At 45.1% G+C, this 17776-nt stretch overlaps 1 protein-coding gene across 1 annotated transcript in view; it reads right to left on the bottom strand.

Moving 5' to 3' along the window:
- Nucleotides 1–16930, bottom strand: part of LOC143934122 (uncharacterized) — a 69132-nt gene extending 52202 nt beyond the window's left edge. Inside the window, exon 1 of the mRNA XM_077457446.1 lies at nt 16765–16930. The gene's annotated coding sequence lies outside the window, so the exon portion shown is untranslated. The remainder of the gene's footprint in view (nt 1–16764) is intronic.
- Between the last annotated feature and the right edge of the window lie 846 nt (nt 16931–17776).

The raw sequence follows: 17776 nt of genomic DNA, 5'->3' as shown, positions 1-17776 counted from the left end.
TCAGGAATCTGTGATCCATGATCCAGTTCGGGTCTTGGTCCTATTCCCCAGGCTAATTTAAGCTCACCTGAGCAGAGAGCCTTTGCTCTCTGCCTGGGACATTCACACAAAGTTGGTCTGTGAAGAGAGTAAGGTTGGTAAAACCTATTAAGCAGTTCTTTGTAGAGACTGACAAGCGTTAGAGCCTGGTAGTGAGGGCCTGCTGATTGTATAGCTAGAGCCGTGACACGGCTAGGTTTTGTGTTTTGCTACTTTACCCTTTATTTTGTTTTCTGGAGCACTGTACAGCACCTGTATATGGACTTGTATATACCACAAATAAACACAGCACTGTTGGTCACTTCATCTCTGGATTTGGTATATACCTGCTACCTGTCCCCCCAGGTCACATATGGTGGAGGCTGCGACCAGCTGTAGTAAGTTACTACTTAAAAGTCCGGTACCTAGAGTGACTAAAACATGGAGGAAATCCTAAAACAATTGATGATATCCAACGCTGCACAGCAGAAAACAAACGCTGTACTCAACGCTGCACAACAGCAAGCAAACGCTGCACAGCAGGAAACAAATGCTGCACTACAGCAAGCTAATGCTATCGCACAGGAGAAAACCAAGGCACTGTTCCAACAGATTAGTGCTGTACAGGAGCAAACAAATGCTGCAATTAATGCTGCACTACAGCAAGCTAATGCTATCGCACAGGAGCATTCGCAGAGGCTGTTTGAACAGCTAGCCACTGATGCCAAAGTGCATAGAAAAACCTTGATGGAGGTTGTGGAGACGCTAGCATAGCGGTCACCTGCTAAAATTGATGTTGGAGACAAGCCCTCAGCCATCCATGTGGGTTGCTTTCTTTCTAAGATGACTACAGATGATGATCCAAAGGCCTTTCTGCTAACGTTTGAACGGACCGCTGAGAGGGAAGGTTGGCCTAAAACCCAATGGGCAGGACTGGTTGCTCCCCTGCTTTCTGGAGAATCGCAGAAGGCCTATTATGATTTGGAATCAGCAGAAGTGGGAGACTATGAAAAGGTCAAACGGGAAATCCTGGCACGACTTGTTGTCACTTTGGCAGTTCGAGCACAGCGGGTCCACAGCTGGTTCTTTCAAGGGGAGAGGCCCCCAAGATCGCAGATGTTCGACCTAATTCACCTGGTGAGGAAATGGCTACACCCGGAGTCCCTGTCTGGGCCACAAATAGTGGAGCGTGTGGTCATGAACCGGTTCCTGAGGTCACTACCAATTCCCCTGCAGAAGTGGGTGAGTCAAGGAGACCCCAAATCGGTGGAAAACCTGGTGGAACTCGTTGAAAGGTTCTTTGCTGCAGAAAACCTGGTCACCACCCCTACAACTGCGCGGACTTTCCACTCAAAGCCATGGTCTCCCCAGACAACCGGTAAGACTGTTCCAGGGGAAGTGGGTGATAAAGATGGCAAGGAAATAGGGGGGAGGAATTTTGTTGCCAGGACTGAAGTTTGGCGTCCCAAACAAGGGAAGCCATCGCCTGTCAGCAAACCAAACTGGGGAAACGTCATGTGTTTTCATTGCCAAGAACTGGGACATGTTGCAGCAAATTGTCCATTGACAGATGAACCGATGCAGTGCGATTTTTCCATAAGGAGACAGTCTATGTTTGCCGCTGTTTCATGCGCTGCAGCGCCAAATATGGGAAAACCTATGTGCCAAATGACTGTTAATGATAAGCCTATTACAGCCTTGCTGGACTCTGGAAGTCTAGTGAATTTGGTTACAGCTGAAATGATTGAACCTGTGAATTGTCATGCTAAAAAAATTGCTGTGACCTGTATTCATGGGGATACCAGGGGGTACCCTATAACCACTGTTCAGTTTAAAACTGGCTTAGGTACGGTGACCCATCAGGTTGGACTTGTCCCCAACTTGGTGCACAGGGCCATCATTGGTAGGGACTTTCCTAAGTTTTGGGGACTGTGGGATTGTCCCGACCCGGTCGCAGTGCCTGACTCAGTGGCAGAGCCAGAACTCCTGGCCACTACTGACAAGGTGGGTACAGGGGGTTCCTCTCAGGACTCCCCGTGTTTTCCTCTATCGGTTATGGCAGGAGAACTGGAGGAGTCTGAGGAAGTCCCCACCACCAGTAGAGCTGGACAGCCGTCTGCTGAATCCGAGCCTACATTGGAGTTTGCTGACCTTAATGTGCACAAAGAAAATTTTGGTACAGAGCAAAGAAAAGACCAGACCCTTGCCAGGGCCTGGGAAAATGTAATAGTGATTAATGAGGTACCCGTCGAACCAGGAGACAGGCCCTGTTTTCCTTATTTCAGCAGCAGTAAGGATTTACCTTATCGTATGTGTAAAATTAATGATGAAGTGGTTGAACAATTGGTGGTCCCTAAGCCATACAGACGGGTGGTGTTGGAACTTGCCCATGGGCACTTGCTAGGAGGCCATTTAGGGGTTGAAAAAACTACTGAAAGGGTGTTGCGTAGGTTTTACTGGCCCGGGGTACAGAAAGATATTGAGAATTATTGTCAATCCTGTCCTGTGTGTCAGATGTCAGCGCCACTACCCCACTTCCGAAGTCCTTTAGTACCATTACCTATTATTGAAGTGCCCTTTGAGAGGATTGCCATGGACCTTGTGGGTCCACTCACCAAGTCTGCCTGGGGTCATCAGCATATCCTAGTAATCATGGATTATGCTACCCGTTACCCTGAAGCGGTTCCCTTACGCACCGCTTCTGCTAAAACCATCGCCAAGGAGCTGTTTATGGTATTCAGTCGGGTGGGCATCCCTAAAGAAGTCCTTATAGACCAGGGCACCCCATTTATGTCACAAATAACTAGGGAGCTGTGCAAGTTGTTTAAGGTGACACAGTTGCGAACCTCAGTGTACCTTCCTCAAATGGATGGCTTGGTGGAACGCTTCAATAAGACGTTAAAGAACATGTTAAAAAAGGTTGTTGACAAGGATGGGAAAAACTGGGACTTCCTGATACAATACTTGATGTTTGCCATCAGGGAGGTTCCCAAGTCCTCTATGGGGTACTCTCCATTTGAGTTGCTTTATGGGAGACACCCTCGGGGACTTTTAGACATAGCCAAAGAAACTTGGGAGGGGGAGCAGACACCCCATAAAAGTGTCATTGAGCAGATCGCTCAAATGCAGGAGAGGATTGCAGCAATCATGCCAATGGGGGGGCCCAACTCCGGGTTTTCTCACCTGGTGACAGGGTCCTGGTGTTGGTTCCTACTGTTGAGAGCAAGTTCCTGGCTAAGTGGCAGGGTCCCTTTGAAGTAATTGAAAGAGTTGGGGAAGTCAACTACAAGGTGTAACAACCAGGAAAAAGGCAGCCCGAGCAGGTTTACCATGTAAACCTGTTAAAGCCCTGGAAGGATAGACTGGCGTTAACTGCGAGATCCCTCCCGGTAACGCCTAAGGGCACTGAGTCCCCTCTGATCCCTGAGGTCACAATTCCTGATACCTTGTCATGTTCCCAAAAACAGGAAGCTAGAGAGTTCCTGATAAGGAATAGAGAGAAATTTTCAGAGTTACCTGGCATGACTTCAGCAGTTCAGCATGATATTGTTACTGAACCTGGGGTACGTGTTAAGCTCAAACCATACAGAATCCCTGAAGCGAGGAGAAAAGACATCAGCAAAGAAGTTAAAAGAATGTTGGAACTGGATGTTATTGAGGAATCCAATAGTGATTGGTCTAGCCTCATCGTGTTAGTCCCAAAACCGGATTGGGACTTGGAGGTTCTGTAATGACTTCAGGAAGCTTAATGCAGTGACAAAGTTTGACACATACCCAATGTCCAGAGTAGACGAACTTATAGACCAACTTGGCAAAGCTCGCTATATTACCACTTTGGACTTGACAAAAGGGTATTGGCAAATACCCCTGACTGATAGCGCCAAAGAGAAGACTGCATTTGTGACCCCAGAGGGTTCATTTCAATATAAAAAAATGCCTTTTGGGTTGCAAAATGCCCCCGTGACATTTCAGAGGGCCATGGACAGGACCCTAAGACCCCACCGATGATATGCAGCAGCCTATTTAGATGAAATAGTGGTATATAGCGCTGACTGGGAGTCTCACTTGCCTCGTGTCCAGGCTGTCCTTGATTCCCTCTTCAAAGACAATTTTACGGCAAATCCAAAAAAATGTGCCATTGGTCTAGAGGAAGCCAAGTATTTGGGCTACACTATTGGCCGTCGTGTCATAAAACCTCAAGTCAGTAAAATAGAAGCCATCCAGGAGTGGTGTCAGGAAATGTTCCATCCGCTGATAATATCTGTCTTTTGGCGTGCAGTACTGAGGTCCACCAGCAGGTGTCTCCTGTCAGTTTTGAGCTGTTAGGAGAGCTTTTCCCTGCTGATGTTATATCATCTTTGGGCTGCAGTACTGGAGTCCACCAGCGGATGGATCCTGGCAGTATGGAGCAGGCAGCACCTCCTGCAATCAGGTGTCACCTGAGGCCAATCACAGGCCTATAAATAGCTGGCAAGCACTCATATGTTTGCCTTGGTATTGTCCTTGTGCCCTGACCTGCTGCTTGTGATCCTGAGCCTGATTCTGAACCTGTTTCTGCACCCTGAAACTGTGACTCGTGGGTCTGATCCTGTTTCCCTGTCCTGGTCCCTACCCTGTCCCACCTGTTACCATCATCCCTGTCCTGCAGTCTGATCCGTCCATCCTCTCCCTGTCCTGTGTTCCTTACCCCATCTGCTGATCTCCCCATGTATGACCTTGGCCTGGCTTGTATCTCTGATTCTGGACTGCCCTTGTTTATCTACTGATCCTCTGTGCATGACCCTGGCCTGCCTATCGTTTACGATCCTGGTATTTCCCATTTATTGTACATATCTGTCTGTTGTTGTTTGGGGGTCTCTGTTGGTTGATTTATTGCACTGTGTGGTTGTATTTATATTATTCACTTTCCTTAATAAATCATTATATTTCACTTATACATATTTGGGTTTCCTCTGTTGCAGTCCACACAGTTCTGGTCTTATCCGATACTTAACAAGTGGCCACGTCCTGCAAACAAGAAGCAGGTCAGGGCCTTTCTTGGCATTGTGGGGTATTATAGAAGATTTATTCCACATTTTGCAACTATAGCTGCCCCTCTGACAGACCTGACGAAAGGTAAAGACTCTGTAATGGTGAAGTGGTCCTCAATAGCAGAGGAGTCTTTCCAAGTCCTGAAGAAGGCTCTTTGTGCACAGCCAGTACTGTACTCCCCCGATTTCTCCAAAGATTTTTTGGTTCAGATGGATGCGTCTGATGTTGGCATCGGGGCAGTACTATCGCAGGTACACAATGGGGAAGAACACCCTGTGGTGTACCTAAGCAGAAAGCTCAATGACCATGAGAAAAAGTATGCAGTCATTGAAAAGGAATGTTTAGCCATAAAGTGGGCCGTGGATGCGCTCAGATACTATTTGTTAGGGCGCCGGTTTGAGTTAGTAACTGACCATGCTCCCCTGAAGTGGATGGCCCAAAAGAAGGAGACTAATAGACGGGTGAACTGGTGGTTTTTGGCTCTACAGGATTACTCCTTCACCGTAAAACACAGGCCAGGTGTTGAGATGGGGAATGTAGATGCCCTGTCCCGTGTTCACTCCTGTTGGGCCACAGGTGTTCCAACCCTGGGGTTGAAACAAGGGGGGAGGATATGTAGCAGAGCGTCCCAGAGAGAGGCAGGAAAAGTCCTGTTCAGGGTTTATACCTCTCCCAGGCTCCTCTCATACACATTCAGGAATCTGTGATCCATGATCCAGTTCGGGTCTTGGTCCTATTCCCCAGGCTAATTTAAGCTCACCTGAGCAGAGAGCCTTTGCTCTCTGCCTGGGACATTCACACAAAGTTGGTCTGTGAAGAGAGTAAAGCCGCGTACACACGGGCGGACTGTATGGCCAACTTAGTCCGTCAGACAATCCGACGGACAGTCCGTCCTACTTTCGAATGAACGGACTTGACCACACACGGATGCACAAACAGTCCGTCGAAATTTTGCGCGATGACGTGTACAGCACGTACGACGGGACTAGAAATAGGAAGTCCAATACACAGCAATGCAACCTTTCGCCGTGTAAATCCTTTCTGAGCATGCGTCATACTTAGTCTGTCGAACTAGCCTACTCATGAGCGGATTGTCCGCTGAAACCAAAGTCTGACGGACAATATTACGGAAATTCCGAAATACTTAGTCCACCAGACTGCACGCTGAAAAAGTCCGCTGAAGCCCACACACGAGTGGACTGTCCGCTGAAATGTGTTTCGACGGACTAAGTTGGCCAGACAGTCCGCCTGAGTGTACGCGGCTTAAGGTTGGTAAAACCTGTTAAGCAGTTCTTTGTAGAGACTGACAAGCGTTAGGCTTGTTCGGCCTGGTAATGAGGGCCTGCAGATTGTATAGCTAGAGCCGTGACACGGCTAGGTTTTGTGTTTTGCTACTTTGCCCTTTATTTTGTTTTCTGGAGCACTGTACAGCACCTGTATATGGACTTGTATATACCACAAATAAACACAGCACTGTTGGTCTGTGACTGAGAAACTGCTCATCCCAGGGAGCTTTATACCTGCTACCTGTCCCCCCAGGTCACAATACCTATACCAGTCCTTAAAAGGACTTTTGTGGACCTAATAGCTAGTGATTTGTGTCACTACAGTCTGTCCCTGCTCCACACAGCAACCTCTCCCTACACTGACAAAAGACAGAATGTAAAATGGCCGCCAGATCAGGTCTATTTCTAAGGTAAGGGGGATGTCCAATTGTCCATGTGCTGAAATGTTTCAATTGGCTGTCCTGTACCCCATGATGGATGTGTCATCATGGGTCAAATTTCTTTCACAATGTAAACGCATATGTCCGGCGCGCGAACAGCGCCAGAAGTCTGCTGGTTTGGCGAATTGCGAACACGCAAAATTCACTGCGAAGCGACCGCCGGGCGAACCGCAAGGCCATCCCTAGTCTGAATATCTGAATAATTCAGAGTTTAAAAGATGCCTCCATAAGGTAGAGAAAGCTATTAAAATAATTTGCTTAGTGATACACTGACATTTTTTCCACAAGCAGGGATTTTGCTGACAAATAACATTTTCCACCAATTGTATCAAAAAAAGTAATAACATTTCACAGTGAAATTATAACCAACAAGTCTAAACAAAAATTCCAAAATTGCAAAACGAATATGTATCATTCAGTACCTATATGACATTTCCCTTTTCTAAGCTGAGTGTTTTTTTTTTTTTGTGAAACTGAAAAAAAGCAGAACTGCAGGATACAAATTGAACAAAGAAAAGAAAAACTTCTGATTAGCGGAAATACTATCATAAAATAGAAAAAAAAATCTTACACTATTCATTATTGTTATTTTGCTGCATAGAGAACAAAACCTCACAGTGACCCAAATTCAGTAAGAGTTAAACACCACATGAGTAATTGGTTTAAAATAACTTGTGTGGTATTTAACTCTGGAACCTGTAATTCACAAAAAAACATGTTACATACAGCATGAGTTAATTTTTTTTTTTTTTATTTTGCAGTATTTAACATGTGTTTTTGCACCTTAACCACTTCAGCCTCGGACCATTTTGCTGGTCAAAGACCAGACCACTTTTTGCGATTCGGCACTGCGTCACTTTAACTGACAATTGCGCGGTCATGCGACGTGGCTCCCAAACAAAATTGGCGTCCTTTTTTCCCACAAATAGAGCTTTCTTTTGGTGGTATTTGATCACCCCTGCGGTTTTTATTTTTTGCGCTATAAACAAAAATAGAGCGACAATTTTGAAAAAAACACATTATTTTTTACTTTTTGTTATAATAAAAATCCCCCAAAAATATATAAAAAAAAACATTTTTTTCCCTCAGTTTAGGCCGATACGTATTCTTCTACATATTTTTGGTAAAAAAATAAATAAATCGCAATAAGCGATTATCGATTGGTTTGTGCAAAAGTTATAGCGTTTACAAAATAGGGGATAGTTTTATGGCATTTTTATTAATAATTTTTTTTTACTAGTAATGGCGGCGATCAGCGATTTTTTTTATTGGGACTGCGACATTATGGCGGACACATCGGACATTTTTGACACATTTTTTGAACCATTGTCACTTATACAGCAATCACTGCTATATAAATACAGTGAATCCTGTGTAAATGACACTGGCAGTGAAGGGGTTAACCAGTGGGTGGCAGTGTAGGAGTTAAGTGTTCCTAGGGGTGTGTTACAAACTGTGGGGGGCTGGGCTTTCATTTAGTGAACACTCCAATCACATGGAGCAGAGATCAGCATCACTAGTTGCTAGGCAGAATGGGGAAATGCTGTTTACAACAGCATTTCTCCATTCAGCCGCCCTGTGATATATCCCCTTTGAGACAATCGCGGGTATGCCCGGACTCACGGGTGTCCCGACCGGCACGCGAGCGCGCTGCTGGTGGTGCGCTCGCGATGGCAGGGCGGCAATAAAGATTGGACGTACCTGTACGCCAATATGCCTGCCCGTGCCATTCTGCCGACGTACATCGGCGTGCGCCGGTCGGGAACCGGTTAATTTAATGCAGATTGCCCATCTGCCTGCAGTTGGATGTGAGCGGTGATATTCCTACCACCGCTAAATGTGACAGTTCAGCTCAAGGCTGTTGGCAGCTAAGGGGCCGGCATCCCTCAGCCTCCTGACAACCATAGCTGCTTTAAGTAGGGATTCTCCACTGTCAACAGAATGTAAACAAAAGAGTCAACAGTAAAAAAGAAAAAAAATGGCGTGTAGTCCCATCCCTCCAATCCATACCAAGACCTTTGGCTCTGGTATGGATTTCGGAGGAGACCTCATACCAAAAAAAAAAAAAAAGGGGGCTTGGGGTCCCCCCCAAAATTCATACCAGACCCTCTTCTGAAAATGCAGCCCAGCAGGCCAGGAAAAGGGGAGGAAATGAGCATACCCCCCCCCCCTTTGAACTATATAAGGCTATGTACCCTCAACATGAGAAGGTGCTTTATGGGGGAGTTGGGGCCTGGAAAAACACCTTGTTCCCATGTTGATGAGGACAAGGGCCTCTTCCCCACAACCCTGCCCCTGTGGATGTGGGGGTGCAGGAGGGAGCCTTATCAAAATCTGGAAGCCCCCTTAAAAAGGAGGCTCCAGGTCCAACATAGTACCCCTACTTATTTACCAATAAATGACAAGTGTAAATAAAAACACCACACTGTTTGATAATTCCTTTATCAAATTTTTTTTTATAAATGTCCACCTATGAACATCCATTAATACAAGTTCCATTAAATAAACAGGTAAAAAAAGTAGTCTTAACTAATGCCGTGTACACACGACCGGACTGGAGGGCAATGACGAACGAGAAGACCGGGCCAACGCTAGTAAAAGAGCTGGAAGAAGATAGCGGAGGAGCCCGGCAGAAGAACCGGAGAGCGGGAGAAGAGGCTGGAAAGCGCGGAGAAGTCGGAAGAGACCCCTGAAGTCAGAAGAAGACCCCCGGAGCTGCCTAATAAACTACTTTAAAAACCTGTGTAGTGTGTTTTTTTATTGACTTTCTTTCCCCCAGGTGAATGGGTAGGGGTACCATGCACCCCATAATTATTCATATAGGGTGGGGGGCCAGGATCTGGGGGCCCTCTTGTTAATGGGGGCTCCCGGATTCCGATAAGCCCCCCGCCCACAGACTCCGAAAACCAACGGCCAGGGTTGTCGGGAAGAGACCCTTGTCCTCATCAACATGGGGACAAGGTGCTTTGGGGTTGGGGGGGTCGCAGGGCACCCCCTTCCCCAAAGCACCCACCCCCCATGTTGAGGGCGTGTGGCCGGGTATGGTTCAGGAGGGGGGCGCTCACTTGTCCTCATCCCTTTTCCTGACCAGCCGGGCTGCGTGCTTGGATAAGGGTCTCGTATGGACTTTGGGGGGACCCCCACGCCATTTTTTCAGCATTGGGGTTACCCTTAAAATGCATACCAGGCGACGGGGCTTGCAAGGTATCAATCTCGCCGATGAAATCGGCGAGATTGACTTCCTTCTCTAGTCCCGTCGTTCCTGGAGTCCCGTTCAAAATGAACAGACTTTAGTCCATCTGTGGGCAAGTCCGTTCATTTGGAAAGTCATTCGGACCTCCGCCGAATGTCCGTCGGACCTAGTCCACCAGAAAGTCCGTTCGTGTGTGCGCAAGTCCGCTCTTCGGAAACTCCAGCGGACCTCCTCAGCAAAGTCCAAACCAAGTCTGCCGATAAGTCCGATCGTGTGTACACGGCATAAGACAAAATGAATCATTTCCTTACTAACCCTACTTCATAAATGACCACAGCCCATTTTATCTAGTCCAAAAAGAATCTTAACAAAATCGAAGGTTACAATAGATCTCATTTTTGTTTTGCTAACCAGTGAAGCATAAACAAAAACACAGTGAAAGCCAATCACAAGTGACAATGGCCAGAAAAGTGAGTATAAATATAACAAACGTGCTAACCAATTAGAACATCCATATAAATTGTGACCATAACGTGCAAATTAAAATCCAAAAGCAATTCAACAACCACCTTGTTCTCAGCAAGTAATAAAAAGCACAATGGAAAATAACAAAGGAGCCAGCATAGTGTAGTATATAAAACCACCACTCTTTATCATTCAAACTGGTACTCACAAGACACTGCAGAAAGGATAAAGTGAAAAAAACACAAGCACCATTCAACCGAGCGTATGTAATGATGTCAGTGCTAGCTTCTCTCAGTGAAATATCACTTTGTGTGTTGGAGTAATGCACAAGCTGTAATAAAGCAGTGTTTGTTGGGTTGTGTACCCTGCATTAAAGCAGACCCTTCACTTTGAATAAGCAGCCTACGCACCACAGTGCACTAAAGATTGTAAATGTACTTTCTTTTAATGCAGAGAGAGAAATGTCACCAGCACACCAGGATCTCCAAAAATGGGTCCAAAACATTAATCAGCGATCACATATCTACAGCAGCCTTCTGCTGTAAATATGTGATTGCTGATTAAAGTTTTCGACCAATTTTTGGAGATACTGGTGTGCTGGTGACATTTCTCTCTATGACTATATACGATTCCAGTCGGCGGTCACTTCAGCACCCAATTATAAATACAGCCATTTTTACAGGAATGTGTGAGTGTAGGAAAATTGTGTAGGAAGTCCTTTTAACCGCTTGCTGACCAGTGCACAATGATATACGTCGGCACAACGGCATGGTTGCGCAAATGGCTCGATGTCCGCCGGTGTCCCACAATCGTGTTATGGAGCGGCAGAATGGGGAGATGTAAACAAGGCATTTCCCCGTTCTGCTTAATGACATGACAGAGATCTACTGTTTCCTGTCATCGGGAGCAGTGATCGCTGTCATGTCCTATGTAGCCCATCCGCCCCACAGTTAGAATCACTCCCTAGGAAACACTTAACCCCTTGATCGCCACCTAGTGTTTAACTCCTTCCCTGCCAGTGTCATTTATACAGTAATCAGTGCATTTATATTCACTCCTCAGTAAAAGGCACACAATGGCCCACCTGGAGTTCGCCAAAAGGCACCTGAAGGACTCAGACCATGAGAAACAAAATTCCCTGGTCTGATGAAACAAAGATTGAACTCTTTGGCCTGAATGGCAAGCATCATGTCTATAGAAAACCAGACACCACTCATCACCTGGCCAATACCATCCCTACAGTGAAGCATGATGGTGGCAGCATCATGCTGTGGGAATGTTTTTCAGTGACAGGAACTGGGAGACTCGTCAGGATCGAGGGAAAGATGAATGCAGAATGGTACAGAGACATCCTTAATGAAAACCTGCCACAGATGGCTCTGGACCTCAGACTGGGGCAAAAGTTCATCTTCTACCAGGACAACTACCCTAAGCACACAACAAAGATAACAAAGGAGTGGCTATGGGACAACTCTGTGAATGTCCTTAAGTTGCCCAGCCACGTCTCTGGAGAGATCTGAAAATAGTTGTGCACTGACGCTCCTCATTCAACCTGATGGAACCTGAGAGGTCCTGCAAAGAAGAATGGGAGGAACTGACCAAAAATATGTGTGACAAGCCTGTAGCATCATACTCAAAAACACTTGAGGCTTTATTTGTTTTTTTAAAATAAATTTGCAAAGATTTCAAACAAACTTCTTTCATGTTGTCATTATGTGGTATTGTCTGTAGAGTTTTGAGGAAAATAATCAATTTATTCCATTTTGGAATAAGGCTGTAACATAACAAAATGTGGAAAAAATGAAGTGCTGTGAATACTTTTCAGATTCTCTGTATGCTGATTAGGCATCACAACTTTGATCTGCAGATGAACAGAATGAACAGACTGGAGTAAACACAAAGTAAAAAAAATTACTTTGCATCTCACTATCTCAATTTCAAACAGTGTTTAGAAAGGGGAGAAGGATGGGGTGCACTCATGTACGTCCTGTGTACTTCATTGAGGTTTTTGAGGTTGCATACACTGATGCTTTTCACACCACAGCACAATGCTTTCTCAAAGAGGCAAAATACTGAAAAAGCACTGTGTTGTCCCACAAATTGCTTCAGGGGTTGTTTTTGCATGCTGTGACTAAATAACGAAACAATTCACGCATCCTGATATGCAGTATTTTTTTTATTTATTTGCAAGCTATACGTTTTATCAGCCAAAGTGTGTCGGCACCAGCACATGGAGACTGAAGTGTGAGACGTAAACTGACCTGTAGCAATATTAGGATATACAAATGTTTTTACATTATTGTGTTTACAGGACAGGAAGTGAACACAAATCTCCCCAATGGGACACAGATGCCAAAAAGCCCTGATGAAGGTTTTAACTACTCCCTACTCAATCTAAAGTTTAAATATATACAAATATATAAAATGTTTTGGCCTTAGATATATTCTAAAGTGTATGAAATGAAAAGACTCATTCTATTGCTGCCTGTGTTCCCAGAGATTTACTTCCTGTCCCAGACAGACTAAAAGGAAATATTCCTAAAGTGAGGAGTATATCAATAAGCGTATATTGATTGATTTGTGCAAAAGTTATAGCGTCCACAAAATAGGGAATAGATTTATGGCATTTTTATTTTTATTTTTTTTACTAGTAATGGCGGTGATTAGCGATTTTTATCGTGACTGTGACATTTTGGCAGACAGATCGGACACTTTTGACACTTTTTTGGACTATTGACATTTATACAGCGATCAGAGCTAAAAATAGCTACTGATTACTGTATAAATATCACTGACAGGGAAAGGGTTAATACTAGGGGGCAATCAAGAGGTTAACTGTGTTCCCTAAGTGTGTTCGAACTTTGGAGGGGATGGGACTGACTAGTGGAGGAGACCGATCAGTGTTCCTAATTAATAGGAACATACAATCTGTCTCCTCTCCTCTGAGAGAATGGGAATTTGTGTGTTTCTCGCTCTGTCAAGAGGGATCACGGGTGCCCGATGGTCATTGCTGTGGGTATGCGCGCGTGCCTGCTAAATCGTCTTAAAGACCCGACGTTCAGCTATGAGGGCTCGCGCAGAGAAGCCATCTTGCCGCAGTATGACTGCGGTGGCTGGTCGGGAAGGGGTTAAGCTGTAAATGAGTCTACTTATATCTTCTAAAGAAGTGGTTCTCAACCTCAAGTACCCCCAACTGGCCATGTTTTGGGAACTTCCCTTAGATAAAATAGCTCTTATCAATACCATGTTATTGATATTGATTTAAAGCAGCTGTGCAAAGTAAAGGAAAACCTGAAAACATGGCCTGTTGTGTGTACTTGAGGACTGAGGTTAAGAACGACTGTTCTAAAGCACTAGAAATAAAAAAATCATGTAAGACATGTAATGTAAAGTAGGTTTTATTTCCACATTTTGTTTAGTGTTCACAAGCTTCTCTCCTGGATATGTTTTTATTTTTATTTTTAGCTGTTAGATGTAACCTTGGTGAATGTGTTTAAGTTATACATCTGCAAGCTCCCCGATTGCGTAATTTATTATACACAAAAAAATGAAAATCAGCTTGACTCAAACTTATCTCAAATATCTGAAATTCTAAAAGTGTTATGTATCAATCTGTACAAGTTTTCCAAAGCATTTTTATATAAACCAACTTTCCTACCTACAGCTCTCCCTGCTCTAGAGGGACTAAGCCCTTGTACACACGGTCGGAAATTCCGACAACCAAATCCGTCGGAGTAATTCCGACGGATTAATACCGGAAGAGGTCCGGAAGTGATGTTGCATACACACGGTCGGACAAAGTTGTCGGAAAATCCGATTGTACATAACGTGATGACGTTATTTCGTTACGACGGGACTACGTTCAGGCTAGTAGCCAATAGCTTTGGTCTAGGAATTTGATCTGAGCATGCGTGGTACTTTGTCCGTCGGAGTAGGCTACACATGATCGGAGTATGTCCGATCGGAGCATTTTGTCGGAAAATTTTACTGGCAAGTTGGAAAAGTTGGTCCATCGGATATTCTGATGGAAACAGTCCAATGGAGACCACACAAAGTCGGATATCCGACAAAGCGGTCCGATAGGACACATTCCGTCGGAATCTCTGACCGTGTGTACAAGGGCTTAGGGCTCGGTGGCAGCAGGACATACCAGACTTTGATAATGATGATTGGGAAGATATTTAGGATCTCCCCTTCCAAACCTCAGTCTCTCTGCATGACTGTCTATTAAAATTGAAGTGTTGTCCCTGGTAAATCAAATGTCATTGGTTCCCATACTATTTTACGCGTATATAACGTTACACTAGAAAAAGACCTCCTCTCCTACCACATTTTGGAAACAATTGGTCAATATAGTCTACCCTTGTACAAGGATGCATATCTCAATAGAATTTGCACCAGAAAATTACGACAGCATATGGTCTAAATGGCTAGACAAGCCCCTGGCTGCTTCTGACATGTCCACAGGATGATGCTTATCTCTTTTAAAGAGGAAGTAAACCCTGATGAGTTTACTTCCTCTTTGATTCCCTGCAAAGGTAAAGCATAATGGACTACTATGCATCGCATAGTAGTCTATTATGTGTCACTTACCTGATACAGGAGCCAGCGAAGTCACCGCTGTCCCCTGTAGTCCTGAGCATCCATCTTCTTGGTGGGTCTCGGTGGGTCTCGCTGCTCCGCCGCTGTCATTCGACGAAGCCGCAATGACTTCACTCCCGCGCATGCGCACGGGAGCCGCCACTCATGGCATATCGCCGTTGACAGCGGCGCGCTCAGTGCGCCTGCGCGCCGCTGTCTGTTTATGTCTTTGGCCTCTGCATGTGTTCATCTCTGTGAATGTTTGTTCTACAGTATGTTTGTTTTTGTTGACTTATGCTGCGTACACACGACCGGTCTTTCCGTCAGACTAGGTCTAATGGAATCAGTCCGTCAGACAATCCGATCGCGTGGGGGCTAATCTGATAGTTTTTCATTAAAAAAAATCAGACGGACCTAGAAATAGAACATGTTTCCAATCTGTCCGACTGACTCAATTCCTATCCGGAAAACCGTTCGTTTTTATGGTGGTCTGATGAACCAAATACGACGCAAGGGCAGCTATTGGCTACTGGTTATTGAACTTTTTTTAGTCCCATCTTACGTCATCAGGTTCAAAACGAAAAGGACTTTCGAACGGACTTAGTCCGTTCGTGTGTGGGCAAGTCCGTTCATTCGGAAGGTCCGTCGGAACTCCGTGGAAAGTCAGTCGGGAAGACCGTCGGACCTAGTCTGCTGGAAAATCCGGTCGTGTGCACGCGGCATTACTGTTTTGGATGCTAAAATCTTAATAAACAGATTTTCAAAAATAATAAAAAAATGTGCACCCCTTTATAAAAGTAATTTACTTAAGTACCCCTTGGTGTGGGACACATGATCTCAAGTACACCGGGGTGTGGGTACGTTTATTGCCATTACCTCTAATTGTGCTTAAAGCGGAGTTCCACCCTAAAGTGGAACTTCCGCTCATCAGAACCCTCCCCCCCTGCGGTACCACAATTGGGGGAAGGGGGTACAGATACCTGTATAATACAGGTATCTGCACCTTCTTCCAGGCATAGATATCGGCAGAATCTGCTGGTATTTACGCCACTTCCTGTGGGGCCCCATGCTGTCTGCTGGGAAACACATGGATCCCAGAGACAGCAGGGACCGTCCTTATTGTGCATCGCGACTCGCGCACACGCAGCAGGGAACCGGGAAGTGTAGCCGCAAGGCTCCACTTCCTGATTCCCATACCCAAGGTGGCGGCAGCAGCACCTGAGAGCCGAGCGACAGATCGACTTCGGATGCCGACATCGCGGACGCGCTGGACGGGTAAGTATGTATAAGGGTATGTATATGTTTTAATCTTTGTTGGACGTTGGTGGTCATTTAAAATCCCATCCAATTAAAGGGGTTTTCTTCTTTCATGCTGGACGGGTAAGTGTCCATATTTTAAAAGTAAAAGCAGCTGCAGTATTTGTAGCTGTTGACTTAAAAAAAAAAACAAAAAAAAAAAAAACGGCAGAACTCCCCGCTTTAAACATTTCCCAAATGATCCATTATGTACTGAAATAACTGAAATACATGATTTTCTAAGACTTTAAACTGTTGTGAGGAATTTTATACATAAAGCAAAAATAACCAGTGACATGATCAGAAATTACCCCGGGGGTACAGGTAGCCCAAGTTAAGAACCTGTACTATATAATATGAGAATGCTAGCTCTCGTTTAGTATCTTGTTGGCATGCATACAAAGTCACAGGTTGTTTTCCATTACTGTAAAGACATTCAGTTTTGTTTACTCACCTTACACGTTAGAAATTTCCTGTACTTCTTTGCTCCGGGATGTGATTTACTTTTAGAATATATATATCTTTATTTGCAGCTCTCATTTCCTTGTATACCCATCAGCAGTGAACTTCCCAAAGGAAGTCTGACCATATAGTTATGGTGAAGTAATACGTCTGCTGCAGACAGCTTCACACTAACGGAAATAAGAATACTAGTCACGCCTCTCTGCACGGAGGCAAAGTGGTGATGTAAAAAAGCCTGTCTCATATTCTTAAAATGTCAGACATCCATACTGAATATTTCATACATTCTGCAACACACTCAGGATGAATTCCATTTCTAAAGTGCATAGTTTTTTTATGTGGACTTGTGTATTAATCCTGTCTATGATCACAGGAAACTGTTTGCCCCTTAGTACATGTACAAAAGGGACAGCAAAACATGTTATCACATCTGTATGGAAGAGCCATATCAACCACCAACCCCTGCTGTCCACTTATAGATTCCCATCCCCCTGACTACCTACCCCTGCCCCCCCACTGACAGATTCCTTCCCAAAAATAATGAGCCCTTCCCCCGGCTAACAGACTCCCCCACCCCTCCAACTAATGACCCTTCCTGGACAGACCCCCACCCATTCAATGAATGACCTCCATCCTCCCACTGACAGACTCCCGTCCCCCAATAACTGACCCCTACCCCCCTGATAGATCCCCACCCCTCAAACACAAACCCTCACCCAGGGCTGGTACCAGCATAAGGCAGCTTAGGCAGCTACCTTTGGGCGCCAGGATGGGGGTTGGGGGGGGTAAAAGAATGCATATTTACCTGCCTCACAAAAATCCTTGCAATTGCCTTGCATAGGAACCAAAGTTCTAGGCTGAATTTGAGGGAGGACTCTCAGGGGGAAGCGGAGGTACAATGTTCCCTTAGTAACTAAACTTTGCCTTGTGGGAAGACAACTATAAGGTGACAGAGATAAGCAAGGAGCCTACAGATCCAGCCGGGTTGACTTCACCAAAGTGCA

Source organism: Lithobates pipiens, unplaced genomic scaffold (assembly GCF_037356315.1).
Source record: "Lithobates pipiens isolate NorthernLeopardFrog02 unplaced genomic scaffold, aLitPip1_a1.2 Scaffold_27, whole genome shotgun sequence".
NCBI lineage: Eukaryota > Metazoa > Chordata > Amphibia > Anura > Ranidae > Lithobates > Lithobates pipiens.
This window is presented reverse-complemented; position numbering and strand designations above follow the sequence as displayed.